The following is a 15,719-nucleotide window of genomic DNA, read 5'->3' as shown; positions in this document are numbered from 1 at the left end:
GGTAAGCAGATAAAGGCACTGTCAAGTCAGACCTAAAAAAGAGCCTCACTACCAACCGTGGCCCAGTGTTGGCTGAGGAAGCATCAACAGTGGCACACGTTCAAAATCAATAACCGTGATGTCAGCTCGTCATGAAGGGTTATGGTTCCAGACAACAAACAGCCAGAGATCAATGGCACACACGTCACAAGGCCACAAACGTGCACTGGCCGAGGAGCACTGAAAGGCTGCAAAGTCAAGCTACCTCTGTCTATCCCAGCATGCCTTGGACTGGGAGGACGGTTAATTCTGCTCACTGCGTGTAAACAAAAAAACTAACTTTCAGACACAAACTCGGTGAAAACTGGAAAAGGTTTAAAGATAACTTGGCAATGTGGCTTGTGGGTTCATCCCATGGAACTTTTGGGGAAATGCACATGGTGTGAATGGTGGTGGCTGGCAGTCAGTGGCTTGAGTTGCCCATACAGGGGCATAGCTCCAGGGGGGTGTTTGGGGTGGGACACCCCGCTAATAAATGGATCCTGGTGTGTGCAGTTGGGTCCAGGGGCCTCCAGTTGGGCGAGCAGTGTCTGTGGTCGGGTTTTCACTCAGATTAGCAGCCCTCATAGCACAGACACAGGTGTCTATAAAACTTTGCTGAGCTTGTTGTATACACCCACCCGTCCTGTTCCTTCTCGCACAACACATGCCAAGAACAAACAAAGCACTGGATGGATCTTATGTGGTGCAGAGAAGCCTTTTAAATGTAAAACTATTTTCATTAATTTTGTCATTTCAGTGGCAGTGATGGTTGGGAAATCTCTACCCATACCCCTTCCTAATCTAACTGAATAGGCTATGCCCCTGTGCATGCTCAGCTACACACAATACCAACTAGGCCACGCTGGCCCATTCTGTGTGTTTGCGAGCAGCACGTGTCGGCTTGGTACTTGTGGCTGTGCCAGATAGCCTACATTCCCAAGCTTGTCTGAATTACAGAGGTCCTGCTAAATCCACTACATATCTTTGAAAAAAGAGGGTGCAACCTCATTTCAAAGTAATATTGCAGGAGGTGGTCATGCTTGACAGCCATATTTGTAAAGCATTTTGATGACACACTCTTTGAATTCTTGGCCTATAGAGTGTTCTCATATAACAACTGAAAAATATGTCCATTACCATAGCACTGTATTGTGAATAGTATGTTATGTTTCTGGCTATTTGTATAACACAGCGTTCGCCAATTACTAGGCCTTCTGGCCCTTTATACAGACTACGGTCTCTAGATGTTATTTCTTGATTGGCATTTGATGTGGACAGCTGAATTTTGAGAATGTAGGTCATGGAGATGGTCCATAAGGAGGGGTGGCTCTTGAGTTCTTCCAAGTTAACGTGTGTGAATGTGGAGCGTGATGGGTCATCTTTGTGTGGTGGTTCACAGTGCGGGCTCAGGACTTGCGGCCCTCTGCTGGTGTCACCTGGCTAGCATGTGCTATAATTTTCCTAATGGCTAAGTACAGTTGAAATGAGCTAATCATTTCAATAGAGTATTCTCTTGTTGATTTTGTAGCTCATGGGCTTAATGCATCTTTGCACTGGTGAAAATTCTACCTGACCAGTTACAAGTGGTTTCTACTGGATACATTTGATGGTATGTCGATTTACGGATATATGCTTAACTGCTTTGGAGAACATTCCAATGAACAGCAGTTAAATCTTAGAAATATTATGATGTCTGGCGGTGTCTTTTCGAATTCAGTTGATAATTTGTGATAACCTACAGAATGCTGTCTTTTTTCAGTTACTCATATTCCAATATTCAAAACCCGAATATGGAAGCCGTCTAACCATTTGGAACTGGAAATTCCAACACACTATACAACATGAAAGTCAAAAAGTTCGAATCAGCATAGGGATGACTCAGCCTTTCATTATAAGATTGATAAAGTATTTGCAACGGTGGTGTACCCCGATAAACACTGTTATTCATAGTAATTTAAAACATCAGCATCTGGGTAAGCCAGTGCTGCATTAAAAGTATTATTGCATGTTTAGGAAGGATTAAAATAGTCCTCATATGCAGGCCTTGCATTCCAGTCACTTTCTCCCTGAGGCTGAACAATGCAGAGTAAAACATCTCATGCACTACAGATTCACCCTTTCCCTCACAGCCGCATGTTTATTGAGTCGTCATCTTAATTTGTCTATGAGGAGCCACACACCAGAAGCCTGTTCCTCTTTTCGGTTTCACTGTTCTTGTCCTCTCAGTAACAAGGAAGCACCTAAGCCCTTTCCTGCCCTAGGGTAATCCAAGGTCTCGCAGTGAAATGGTACTGGTACCACCAACTGAAGTTGAAATTGGCTCCGACCTCGGCGGCTTCATGACACTGAAGCAGCAAACCTCACCCAAATAAACCAACTGGATGAACGTCACTTCAGTGCTGAGCAATCCTTTGGAAAATTAAAACCTGGAGGTAGCAAAACCCAATGCTCAATGACACCTCCAAAGCCAGCTACCACACGAAAATGGGCCTTATTGTGCAACCACAACACATAACTGGGTCTTCCCTTGATCTTTTACTCAGAATACAGGAGCTTATTACATTGGTAGTAATGCAATAGGAATATGTGACCAGAGTGGGTTTCGGATTACAGAAACAAGTGCCCCACATTTATTGCAGAGACCACCAAATGCTTTGGCACAGTTCTTGCTAGCGGTTTGACAAAAGGACCATATCACAACTAAACTCGGATCCCTTCACTCGCTTCCAGTTGCAAGGGGAGATGTGTCTCTAGTTTACCTAGGCATGGCCAACATAGTGCGTGTGAAACGTTAACACATTACACACCACTAGACACCAAGATCAATTAAAATTTGTCTTTGCGGGTTATGGATGTACAGGCTAATGCAGGGTGAGAAAACCTCAGGATCATCTAGCCTAGAAAAGTCTAAAAATCGTATTTTTCTGTTAGGGTGCACTTTCAAGGGCTATGGTGGTTGTTGTACTTCCAAGAAGGTTTGATATCGAGGTACTAATAAATGGTGAAAGACACTTTAAAAAATAACGAAGACCATAATGGGATACAACATACCATAATATGTAGTATGGAATAGATAACAGTTCACAAATTGCAAGAGACAGCAAACTAAGTGACATTTGTGAACCAAGGAAGGCAGTCTGTTCTCCTGAGCCCCATTCTTCAATCCAAGCAATGCTTGATCGAATATTAAAACAAGAAAATTTCATATAAGCAATATCGATTACATCACACAAGCCATTCAGTTCACCGTAAGCAGTAAAAAAAATCAACTAAATATAAAGGCTATGTAGGGATAATTAGAAATATCAATATATTAAAAGATTATAAGCATTGAGGTTACCTGGAGACAAGATAAACTACAAAATCAAAGGACTCTAAGACTTTTGAGGTAGGGTTTATGGTCCATTTCGCAAAAGAATCAAAATCTATTACTACCTTAAATTTTGTCTTGTTACAAAACAAACAGGCAAGGTTAACACAATGAATTCTGGGGAGCCAAAAGCATCTTCTTCAGTAAACACGCCACCAAGGTGGTCAACCAGAGAAAGGAGATGTTGAACATTTTTAAAGGACTGCCCAAATAAGATATCATTAAAACACTCACATTGCAACTACTCAGCCTACAGTCATCAAAACCACCAAAAGCCTTATTAGATCTTTACTTCTGTTCCACCATCTATAATGACAGTATTCACAACATTTGAAGAAAAGGCGTTAAAAAGGCTGACTACAATTTTTTTTAAGTCCAGCATGTTGATAGAGCCAACAACAGCATTGTACAGGGAAGACGTTCCTTCCATTACTAGCAACCAACTACATAAATCTGGTCACTGCATGCACTAGAAAAGGTACTATTCGGAGCCAATTGAAAGATGCTGTCATTACACACTGGCTGAAGAAATCTACTTCAGACCATCAAATTTTGGAGGATTACCAGTTGATCTCTAACCTGTTGTTTTGCATTAAAATCTTGGAGAGGGAAGTGACAAGTCAGCTGCAAGAACATATGGAAGACAAAGCTCCATCTTAGTGATGATTAAAAGTTGTGCAACTTAAGATGGCAATTTTAATCACTGTACCAGATATCAAAGAACTCCTCATTCTAGAATCCTGGACAAGGACAAATAAGCCACGCTTATTCTTCTTGATTTCTCAGGTCTGTGGACCACAGGATTCTATGTAAAGCAATAAACAGAGACACAGCAGTGTCAGAACCTGGCTGAAGTCGATGCACTTCTTCCTCGTGGACAGAACTCAACATTCGGCCCCTGGTAACACCCTTGCATGGGGTTACATGCAGAAATCACCAATGCTCCCTAGATCAGATTTGGAACAAAGAGTGTGAGTTTTCAGCTTTCCAGGCTTCACAACGCTCTTTTCCTCCTTCAAAACCAGTACAGAGAGGATCTGACCTCAGCCTTTTTAATGGTGCACATTGGCCACTCCTATATTCTATTCAATGGACCACCTAAGAAACGTATTGACATTGCAGGGAGGGAAGAATAAGGCTGTACGGCTGTGCATGAACCTAAGAAAACAAGCATATGAACCCGCCTTGAAATCTCTGCATTGGCCTCAGGAGGGCTTAATAATGACGGTCAAGGCTTACTGAGACAAAAGACCTAGGCAACCAAAAAAGCCTAGCACCCCTCTACACCACCCTACGAGCTATGAAGAACAACTTGTTTAGCCACTTCCAATCCGATTCATCAGCAAAGGTGCAAAACAGCACGAATATGGAGGAAGATGTCTAGGAACTAACAGCCATATTCATCAACCTGAATTGCGCTCGCAAATGGCCAGATTCTGAGAATCTGGCAGTTTGCGAGTGCGATTTTTGCATTTGGGATTCATCATCCCAAATGCAAAAATCGCTATTTGCGAAATCGCATATTAGCGAGGAATTGGATTTAAGGAATCTCTAATAGAGATTCCTTAAATGCAATTCATCACCCTATTTGAAATTGCGAATTCGCAATATTTGGTCGCAATTTACCACGAAATCTGACTTCGTGGTAAATTGCGAAAAACGAGTAAAAAGCACTTTTGTGCATTTTTTACTTTTGCATGTTACACACACACATGTCCTCTGGACATGTGTGTGCGCAACACCTGTGCAAATGTGCATTTGAGGGGTGCTACAGGGTGTCCTTTGGACACCCCTCGCACCCTTCAAATCGCAATCTTATTTGCGATTAGCAAATTGCTAATCGCAAATAAGGAATACTCCCCATTCATTCCTATGGGCCTTTTGGCCCATAGGAATGAATGGGGAGTTTTTCCTTATTTGCGATTAGCAATTTGCTAATCGCAAATAAAGAATCAGTAGGAATCGCAATAAATTTTGCTAATCCTACATGAATCCCGTTTTGCGAGTCCTTAATAGCGAATCGCAATAATTCGCTATTAGGGCCTCGCAAAACGGGAGATTGATGAATCAGGCTGAATGACCCAGCATCTCTCCAGCGTTAACATGAGGGAAGAACCCATCCTTCTGCTCTTTGAGAAACATCCGAAAACTAAGCTGCTCAAGCTGGCCTTCAAACGAGAGCTTCTAACGAAGAGGATAGTGACATAAGAATATCATAGGGGCAACTACTTCCAATGCCCTCCTATTCTCCCATAAACTTGGGGCTCTGAAGTGACGCTAAAGAGATTTGGGAGCACTGCATAAAACGCTATAATAAAAACTGAAAATAAATTCCCGTAAAATATGTACCACAGTAATTAATTTCAGATCCTTATTTCCACCTATTGATTTTTAAAATCCTACGAAAGTTTAAATAAAACACATTAATCATTTAACATTTAACAAAGACAAGAATTGAGGTAACACACTTCCTTCTTTTTAGGTCGAGCCTGGGCCGCACATAGGATGCTCTGCGAGGCAAGATGCATTCAGGTATGGACTTGAAGCTCCGCTCATATTTTGCATTGGCTTCTGTCATTGTCCTTTGGAAACTGTGGCTTTTCATTGGTGAATAGGCTTAGTATTCCCTCTCTAGTACCGCCTTGTCTCATTTTGTAACCTCCCACGAGGACACTCCGTTACATGTGTTGTTACTCAGTAGGCTTTAATTACAGCCTCTGAGCATTATTTGCTTAAATGTTTTTTTCCTGCCTGCTGGACACGCTCTCCACCACTGCTTTAATTTTTTTATTTTCATAGCACGGCACGCTCACACAGTGGCGGCCCTGCCTTTGGTTTATTTGCAGCACCGAACGTGGCTGCATGGTTTTTTTTTTTGTATTTATTAACTTTTTTTTTTTTAACTGCTCAATGCTGCACTTTCACTATAACGGCAGCAGCGCCCCTTTCCTTAGGCAGGTCATGTCTAAGGAAAGGGGACCGGCCGCCATTAAAGTGAAACTGCGGCATGGGGCGCTTTTACAAAAAAAAAGCATTTGTTTGTCAAGTTGGCAAACAAATACTGCTTTTTGTAAAAGCGCCCCATACAGCGCCTTCACTTTAAAGACGGCCACACCCCTCTCTTTAGACATGGCTCGTCTAAGGTAAAGGGCGCAGCCGACATTAAAGTGAAAGCACCACATGGACGCTTTTACAAACAAGCATTTGCAATGCAATAGGTGTCGCATTTACGAGAGGTTCATAAAGCTAAACCTATTGCATTGCAAATGCATGTTTTTATAAACCTGGGAAGTGTAGAATTCTGCGAGATGTTTATGCTGGCCAGAGAGCACAAGGAAAGGTAAAATAGGTTTATTTTATTGGGATTTGGTTGACAAAATAAGTGACTGGCCCCATAAGAACCACGCATGTTTATTATTGTATGGTGACGTGTATATGGCCCCTGTAGGCTCATGGTCGCCTGGGAGGTTTATTGCCATTTTAAGCCTCCTGCCTGTTGCTTGGCAGAGGGGGGGCACATCTGACACACCGGTGTTATATACAGTGCTCATAAAACATTTACAGATTGATGTTCAGCTGGTATTCCGAATAAGAACTGAAAAATACACCAGCAGTAGCATGTGTCCTTGAAAATGAAAGAAGTCCCTGAAAGGCCTTATTGAGATGAGTAGCTCAGAAGATGCACATTGCAACATCTCGTTCTCAGTCGACAAACACTGTACAGTAGAGTGTACTGTGTTACTCTGTTTAGATGGCACTGTCTTACAAGGACAACTAGTATCTGAAAAGATCTTGTCCGCGCTATATAAAACTTTCAAAAAAAAAAAAAAAAGTAGATAGCAGCAAATAAGAGACAGATAAAAGGAAGGCGATATGGGTTCAGAAAATCGTGTGATTCTGGGCAAATAAATCACTCTATTGTTGTAATGTAAATATTCACAAGCATCCAAATTGTAGATCCAAAAAGCTTTATTGAAGTACAAGTTACAGAGGTAGGATGATGTAGCCAGGATGGTGAGTAGGCCTGTAAGTATCTCTGTAAGTACGCCCCACCAGGAGCAGCCTCCTAGCTGCTCAGCCTGCAGACACCAACTGATTCACTTCACCCATTCAACATTCCATGACATATATAACATTCCACACATACTCAGGCTGAGCAGCAAAGGGAAGAAAGGGAGTAGAGAAAGAGAGGAACATTCACCTTACTACATCTGTCTTGCTGCGTAATTGCATAATTCAACTGTAAAATCCCTACTTGATGTACGGAATGTAGTATACCTTCCCAACATCCCCATTAATGTATAGCACCTTGGTACCTCTAAGCTTGGTATGCGCATAAAATACCAATACATACGGATACATCATTAGTGATCAATAGTTATCACAATATGGCACTCTTGACAATCACTTCTGACCAGCTCACAGAATACTTGACTTTCACAGCGAGTACACAGCGATGGCTTTTTCAGTCCAACACCTGAGGTGCGACAGGTAAACCCAAACGCGGGTCCTGTGCTCACTGTTCGACAGGATTGATGCTATAAGTCGTGTATAAGGCCTAACTAGGCCTACATCGACTGAGGTTGCAAGTGTTCCTGTTCAGATGCGACCTAGATTGGTGTCAGTTTGGTCTCAAGTGTTCTCATGGGAGCAGAACCAAGGCTGATTTTCATATGACTGGTTCCTTTCTTAGGTTATCTGGTGGGCAAAAAAAGTAATGGACAGAGATGTTGTACGAGTTACCAATGGGTTCAATTAATTCAAGTATTTCGACCATCATTTTTTGCTTTCCTCATGCTTTTTAATTTAGTGCTGTAGATGTCTGCCTCATAAACTACCCCCAGAGCAGATGGGAGATTTCATATAGATCTAACCATTCGCAATGCATGCAGGAATCCCTGTCAGTGCCCTTGTAGGGAAATACTTTAGTGCTGCCCCTGTAACACTGGAAAAATTCTACTGGGGCCACGTGGGGCGCTGCAATTAGGCTGGGTCAAAAATGTAGGAGTAGGAACCTGCTGGGAACCTCTGCAGTCACCTCCAGGAGTATGCTTGGCTGGACACAGCTGGTCAAATAGAAGAGTTACCAGGACAGAGGGATGGGGCCCTTACCACTGAGATGCTAATAGAAGGAAGAGGACAGGTATATAACTAACAGTGATCGGCCAGTGAAAAACTGCTGCTGGAGAGGGAGAGGACTTGGCTGTGACATGCAAGGGGAGCATGGTATCAGGGCTGCTAATATCCACAGTTTCTGTTTCTCCTGTCCACTTGCCAGTAAGCTGATGGTTCATCACCACCCTCAACCACGACACCCCTACCACCTCAACCAACGCCAACCTCGTAGCTAAAGTACTCCACAGATGGATCTCCAATTGCGCAGACAAGTTTGCACCCCTACGTCACCCTGACAGACAGCGCACAAGGAAGGTCACCTGGTTCACTGCCGACCGCCAAGAAGTAGAGTGCGCCAGGCCCACAAAACATTTTATGTCTAGCTTAACAACACAGTTCTCTGCAAGACATATTGTTACAAATTCTTTAAAAAATGCATAGAGTAGGCTTTGAGGAGCATTACTCTCTTATCTCATACTGTTACTGTTTGGTATACACTTCCACCATCTACAAAGTGCATCCGCTGGAATAGGGGAATACTTTTAACTCAAAAAAGTGCACTGAATCATCACACTGTTTGCCATGTTCAAATGTCTATCACCAGAATGCATTCAATACAGAAAGCAATCTTTATTTGCACCTTTTGTCCAGCACTGTCAAAGCCAATAAGGCAGACTTTAAAGCGATCAGCAGCAGTTATGCATGCAACAAATGGATCCAACATTTGAGAAACCCAGTGTTTACACCAGGTGCTTTAAGACCAGATCTACTGTCTTTGCCAGGCTTGTTTTCTCTTCTTCCTCAGGCCTGAGGTCACTTTCCGCTACCAAAGGGAGGGGACTTGAAGGAAATGTTCTACACGGTTTGTTCCCTTATAGCTAGTCACCCACAAATCTGATTCCAGCTGAAGCCATGATAAACATGAATCATGAATGTGTAGCCTATTGTAATGGTACCAGAGGTTTAGATGAGAAAGACAGGAGGTTGAGCTGGACTGAGGGAGTAGCCGGAGGTTGTGAGGAGAAAGTAGGGAAAGTTGGAAGGTTGGTTGGTCCTGCTCTTCACTGGTCGTAAAGTCGTAGTAGCGTGAGGTGGTAAATCACCCTAGCCAAAATCTGTGTATATATGTGCGATAGGATGTAGCTTCCCGGGTAAGTGGGTAACTTACAAAATTATAAACTGCACTGTTCAGTTGGTGAATGCTACAAGGAAGATGTGACTCATTAAGTGTAATCATGTCTACATCACTAACAATGAAATGACCTAGAAACAAGTAACAAGACTGCTTTGTGTAAAATATATAGCACACTGACATGGAATCAAAATGGCACACAGTTAATACTGTTAAATGCCTTTGCAACGGTGTTCCTTAAAGGGCGTACGGATGCGCTATATCAAAAGACTAATCTATGCAGTTATGCATAATGAAGACAACTCGACATTGTTGCATGATATCAAAAACTTAAAGCATGGGTATTGCTATTTAGGTTGAGCTTCCAAAACCTCAAAACAATTTCTCCTCAGGAAATCTACACTAACGTGTGAGAAGCGTGTTGGACATGAATATTTAGTAATTAAGATTTAAGACCAACAGTGAACCGAATTTGGCGAATGATGGTCAAATTACTGTTGCACAAAGTTAATCCTTCATAAATAGAAAAAGAATCAAATTATATTTGCTCCAATTTAAATTTCATCCTTTTATGTGAGAAAATGAGAACAATAAGTTTGCTCAGTGCTTATGTCTGTCAGTATGATGTAAAATCAATACAGTATTCCAATTTCCCCTGCTGCAACATGTTGTAAAATATTTTGTGAAGTTGTTGAGTCATTTTTTGTTGCTAGATGTAGCACAACTTTTACAACCATAGTACAACTTTGGGCAATCTTGGTAAAATCCTGGCAGCACATAAAAGAAGACTGCTCACATTAAACCAGGTTTTGGCAGATAATTATTACGCGCTCCAACAAGTGTATTTGTTCAACTCTTGAAGGATAAGCTTCAGTCAATTGAACTGATCGCTTATTTAGTGCTGTCATCACATAAAAGGCATTTTGACATGCTGATAAATGGCAGAGCATTGAGATAAATCGAGACGCCATATCCTTTAATGGATATCTCAATTCCCTCTGCGATTGGTGTGTAAAAATGTATGCTTTTGAGAGCACTAATAGGCTTTAATGTTTTAATCACACCCAAGCTCCTTTCAAGGATTGGGCATAACAAGATTTCATAAAAAGCATGCTCGGAAGCTTCTGTAGTGAAAAGTATTACAACTTAGACTAGACTCCTTAAGTCATCATTCCTTTCCAGCACACACCACTGCACATTGTTGACTGCTGCACACACTGGAATATTTTGGAAGCAGAACAAACCTTTATCATCAACGAGAAATAAGTGTGTTTTTTTGGCATAAGCAACAATTATCTGTACCTGGACTTGAAAACATATTTTAAGATAGACCAGAGGAAACCGGTTCCTTAGGCTTAAAACCTTAGCACAAATGCAGAAATTTAGCTAAGTAACATAGAGTTATAAATTGGGTGAACCTTGAATGATTAGCAAAGAAAAAGACCAAAGAAAAATGTAGCCATCAAGGTATGACTCAAATTAAGATTCTGCATAATAAAGCTATAAAAGAAATACTGCAATTAAAAGTATACTATAAAATATTCTTATCAAATAAAATATTCCTGGAATTATCTCTGTGCTAAGGTGATCTTTCCCTCAAACCCTGGCCAATTTGTATTGTAGGGGTAGAATGCCATTTTTGAGCACAGGGCTGCAGGGTATCAGACTATCTGAATGTTCAGCGCATGTCCACAATTTATCAAGGTTGTCCAAATTCTGCCTTCCTCCTTTCGACCAAATGTAAACAGGGCTGTGTGTGCGCGTGGAGCATTTGGAGCAATAACAGACGGGGTTCCTAATCAAGGGCATTAGGCCGAGCTGGCGTTGTTGCACAAGGTCACCTTTCTCGCCAGGATCCGGGGGCGGCGCTGCCTGGCCAGCCCAACAGCACCACTGCTGCTTCTCTCTCTTACAGCTCAGCACCCGGGCACAGCTGCCCATTCAGCCAGAACATCACAGGGAATTAAAGCCATACACCTCCTTCTGTGGAGCACAATTGAGCTGGAACAAAAAATCAATCTGGAAGCTTGCTCCGCTATGCTCGCATTCCTGAGGCTGGTCAGGTTCACTTTCAGAAAGGAATACCAGTTGCCAAGCACAAAGGTCACGCGCATAATGCACTTGAAGGCTCTCTTTTTGTGTTTTAGATCTGCCAACATAGAAGTATCCCAGACACTTTTTTTTAAACTACTGTTTTTAATGGAAATCCGTGGAAGAAGAATAGTAACGATTGTGTCATTTTAAGAATAGGTGTACCGTGTTTGTTGAGAATGTACCTCAGGCAAGAGGATATATCAACGGGGGTGTTTACACACAACACTACATTTTTTGTTACATACAATGCTTTTTTAACCTCCTAATGCCTTACGGAGAGATGCCCGTGCAATATTTATGCAAATTACCGACTTGCTTATAGTTTATAAGTTTCTTATTACAATATAAGGCTTTACAAAGGCAGCACGATCAAATACATTGGTTTCCAAGTTATACTTTTTAAAGCATTTTCGCAAATTATATATTGCAATTACAGTTAAAAAGCCACAGCACACAGCCTTACATCACATTCAAGAGTAAACACATAATTACAGTACTTTCATAACATCACATTATTACTAGTCATCTAAAAAAGGCATATTCATCCCAAAACTAAGCATCTGTCAACAATGGGGTTTAAGGCGCGTGCACAGCTCCTGCAAGGCTTACCAGAGTTACTATTAGTCGCTTAATAATTGTTTTGGTAAGTGACATTCAAGGTTGAGTGAGCAGGAGAGCCGCTGCTGTAAGTCTGCACATTAAATTATCAAGACTTGAATAACAATGGACCACAGAAGGGCCCCAGCCAGCCAGGAGCAAGATTTGAAGCTCCCGTCTGCTTCCCCCCATATCTGCCTGCCATGCTCTTGTCATTCCTTATGCTACAGAACATCAATCATAAATAAAGAGGCTGCCCTCAGAGCGGCCAGGTCTGATTTACAAACATTAGCAGGGAATGCAATTACAGTGCCCTTAATGGCCAACACAATGCGGCTAACCTCTGCAAGACAGACTCAAGATGAAAAAAACTCATACACTTTGAAATTTTAACACATTTACAAAATAAAAAGGTATAATAGCATGCATTCCGGCTTCTTATCTTATGTCAGGACATGGTTTGTTAAAGCATTTACAAACAGGCGAGACGAGTTACATTAAAAAAAATGTATTTTTGTTTGCATGCCCCATTATCTTTAGGTTATCAATTGATACTGGTTAATTCAAGGTAAACCTTAACGCGTGACATAGCCCGCAAGTCTTTCTTGTGGTTGTCCTTAATTTAACAATCATTACAATTAAGTCACTGTACCGTAAAGGGTCTGGTGTCTGCACCTGCAGGCTTTTCCTTACACTGTAATTAATAGATAAATTCAAATAGATGTACACGTTTCAAAGAACATAGGATGAAATAATGCAACCGTGGGAATCTATGTCCCAATATGCTATAATTACATCATGCTAATCCATGGTGCACAAACAACGCATACATCAAAAGAACAGCGACCACATTATACATCTGCATCAAACAATACAGTCTCAACAATGTCCTCTTTGGAAGGGAGCGCACGGTGTGCCACACAACCACAAATAAATGGGGAAAAAAATCCAGTTTCAAGTTAACACCATCTCTTCAATTCAGGTGCCAGTCTCAGGAGATGCCAGCCTGTTTCCAGTCCCAAAGAAGGATAGAAACTTCCCCAATCCAGCCAGTGTTCTCGCTGTCATAAAATGCAATCGCTTCTCTTTGAAGTCGAGAGCAATAAAAGTCCTGAAACAAGTAAGCAGGCAGCAAGCAGCAGCAGCAGCCGCCCGGCAGTCAGAGAGCTGCCTGCCTTCTCCTGGCTGGGAGAGAGCTAGGGAGGAGGCAGCCTCTCTCGGCTCATTACCACAAGCAGGGAGAATAATAATAAAAGTTTAACGGCAGCAGCCGGGTCCCAGGCAAAGGCTGTCTCTTTTTTTCTCTCAGGATAAAACAGTGAGGAGTGCGGAGCCGGTGCATGCGGGGCTGGAGGCTTCCCGAGCAGGCAGGCAGGCGGCAGTGCCCCGCTCTGGCGCTGCTCTATGGTCGCTGCCGCTAATCAATGATTGAACTGAACAAAGGCAAGGGAAAGCGAGGATCAATTTCTAATACCTATCAATCGGCGGACGGAGCGCTTTTCGGACCCCAAACTCGACCCAAACCAGCCCCGGGCCCGGCCACCCCCTGGCCGGTCCTCTGAGGGGGCCCCCGCGGCGAAAAAGCGCGCGCCGGCCACTCACCTGCAGTCGTCCCAGATCAAATTTCTTCCAATATTGAAACATCGATCCCACATTGGCGGCCATCTTGGGGGCTATTGAAGAGAGCTTTTTTTTTCCTCTCCGCGCTCAGAGGCAGGGCTCGGTATCGGGGCTGGACTCCCCGCCTCAGCCCGGGCGGGCTCTCCTCCTTTTATCACCCCTTTTTTTTCAAAAGATAAAAAGCCCAGAAGTGCTGAAAGGGGTGCGCGTGTGAAAGTCTTCCCGAGGAGCCGGGCACCGCCACCGCCGCGGCATGTTTACCACACACCACGCAGACATGCAAGCACACACATGCAACAAAATTACACACGGGCGCACACACGAAGTGCACGCCGCGCTCGGGTCAATTTGGGAAGTGTGCAATTGGATTGCACTTGACTTTGCTTTGGCGAAAGTTATCGATACTGACGTATAGCGTGCTGATCGATGCGGGCTGGGGAGGGGGAGGGTGGGTTGTGCAATTCAATTAAACAGCTGGGGCTTTTGAGGCTTGCGCTGAGAGAAATGTAAATAAATAAATAAAGTTGGTGAGCTGCTCTTTTTTCATGATACTTGTGCAGCCGGCTCAGGGTGGCCATTTCTCAGGAGACCCCCCCAACCCCCGCCTGCACTGCCCGCTGCTGGTATGTAGGATTTAAACACAGCAATCGGACAGCAACAACAATTTATGACAGCATTGTGTCTGGGAGGTAGGCGGAGACTGAATGATAGTGCATTTCTTTCCAGTAACTGAACCCTGCTGCAGCATGCCCTCAGCAATACAAATTTAAAGAGTTTATATATATATATATTTTTTTTTCCTCAAGGAACAACTGATGTAAATTATATCTATCACAGTATAACTGGAATAGGGGCATCTTTGTACTCAGCACAGGGATGCTGGATCAATGGAACACTTGACCACTAGAAAGTTAATTATTAATTATTGATTTTTTCCTTCCAGATATTCGTAGGTTTCTGGGAGCTGTTGGATTTCTGTTTAAAACACAATTAAAAAGCAATCTCTCAGAATTTCATTAAATACAATTTATATATTTGTATTTTCCCTTCTAAGATACTTTGCATAACCGTGCACCCCATATAAAAATATTGATTTTAATTGTGACAGAATGTTGTGCTCTACACGTCACTTGGGTTGTTAATGCTTAGATTACTTACCAGTAATTCAATTACTGCAAGTCCTTCTTCGCTCCAGCTTATTTTTCAGGAGCTTGTCTCCTGCCGACGATGGTTACCACAGACCTACTGCTATTTCTAATACATAGGGGTTCACCCATTACATGGGGTTTCTTATAAATAAGCTCCTTTTACCCAAAATGTCCGACTATCTGACTGGAGCAAGAAAGGTCTCGGAGTAATGGATTTACGAGTAAGTAATTTAAGCATCATCTCCTCATGCTTCCTCGCTTCTGTCATGATCTTTGAGGAATACCCAAGCATCAAACACTTCTGGATAAAACACCACAGACTTGGGTTAAATGCTGAAAACATTTTATTTAACAAGCAAATAGGTGCAATAGTTAGACGTAACTGTTGCGGAAAGGACTTTCGCCCCCAAAACCTCAGAGTTGTCGAACTCACACTGTAAATAATAATGATTAGCAAATGTAGAAGGATGAGTCGAAGTGACTGTCCTACAAATCTCTAAGAGAGAAGTTCCCAGGAACTCCGTCCAAGAAGCGGCTATACTTCTAGTGAATCTACCCTGAATCCCCCCCACCCCGGGCATGAGTTATCTTTTTCTGAGTAAAACACTCAATTGCATATCTT

At 42.5% G+C, this 15,719-nt stretch overlaps 1 protein-coding gene across 1 annotated transcript in view; it reads right to left on the bottom strand.

The window, feature by feature from the left end:
• The window catches only part of CUX2 (cut like homeobox 2), an 853,070-nt gene extending 838,879 nt beyond the window's left edge, over positions 1-14,191 (bottom strand). The window contains exon 1 of the mRNA XM_086943029.1: positions 13,932-14,191. The gene's annotated coding sequence lies outside the window, so the exon portion shown is untranslated. The remainder of the gene's footprint in view (positions 1-13,931) is intronic.
• Between the last annotated feature and the right edge of the window lie 1,528 nt (positions 14,192-15,719).

The sequence above is a fragment of the Lissotriton vulgaris genome, chromosome 11 (assembly GCF_964263255.1).
Source record: "Lissotriton vulgaris chromosome 11, aLisVul1.2, whole genome shotgun sequence".
NCBI lineage: Eukaryota > Metazoa > Chordata > Amphibia > Caudata > Salamandridae > Lissotriton > Lissotriton vulgaris.
The sequence above is the reverse complement of the archived record's forward strand: the minus strand, read 5'-3'. Positions and strand labels throughout refer to the sequence as shown.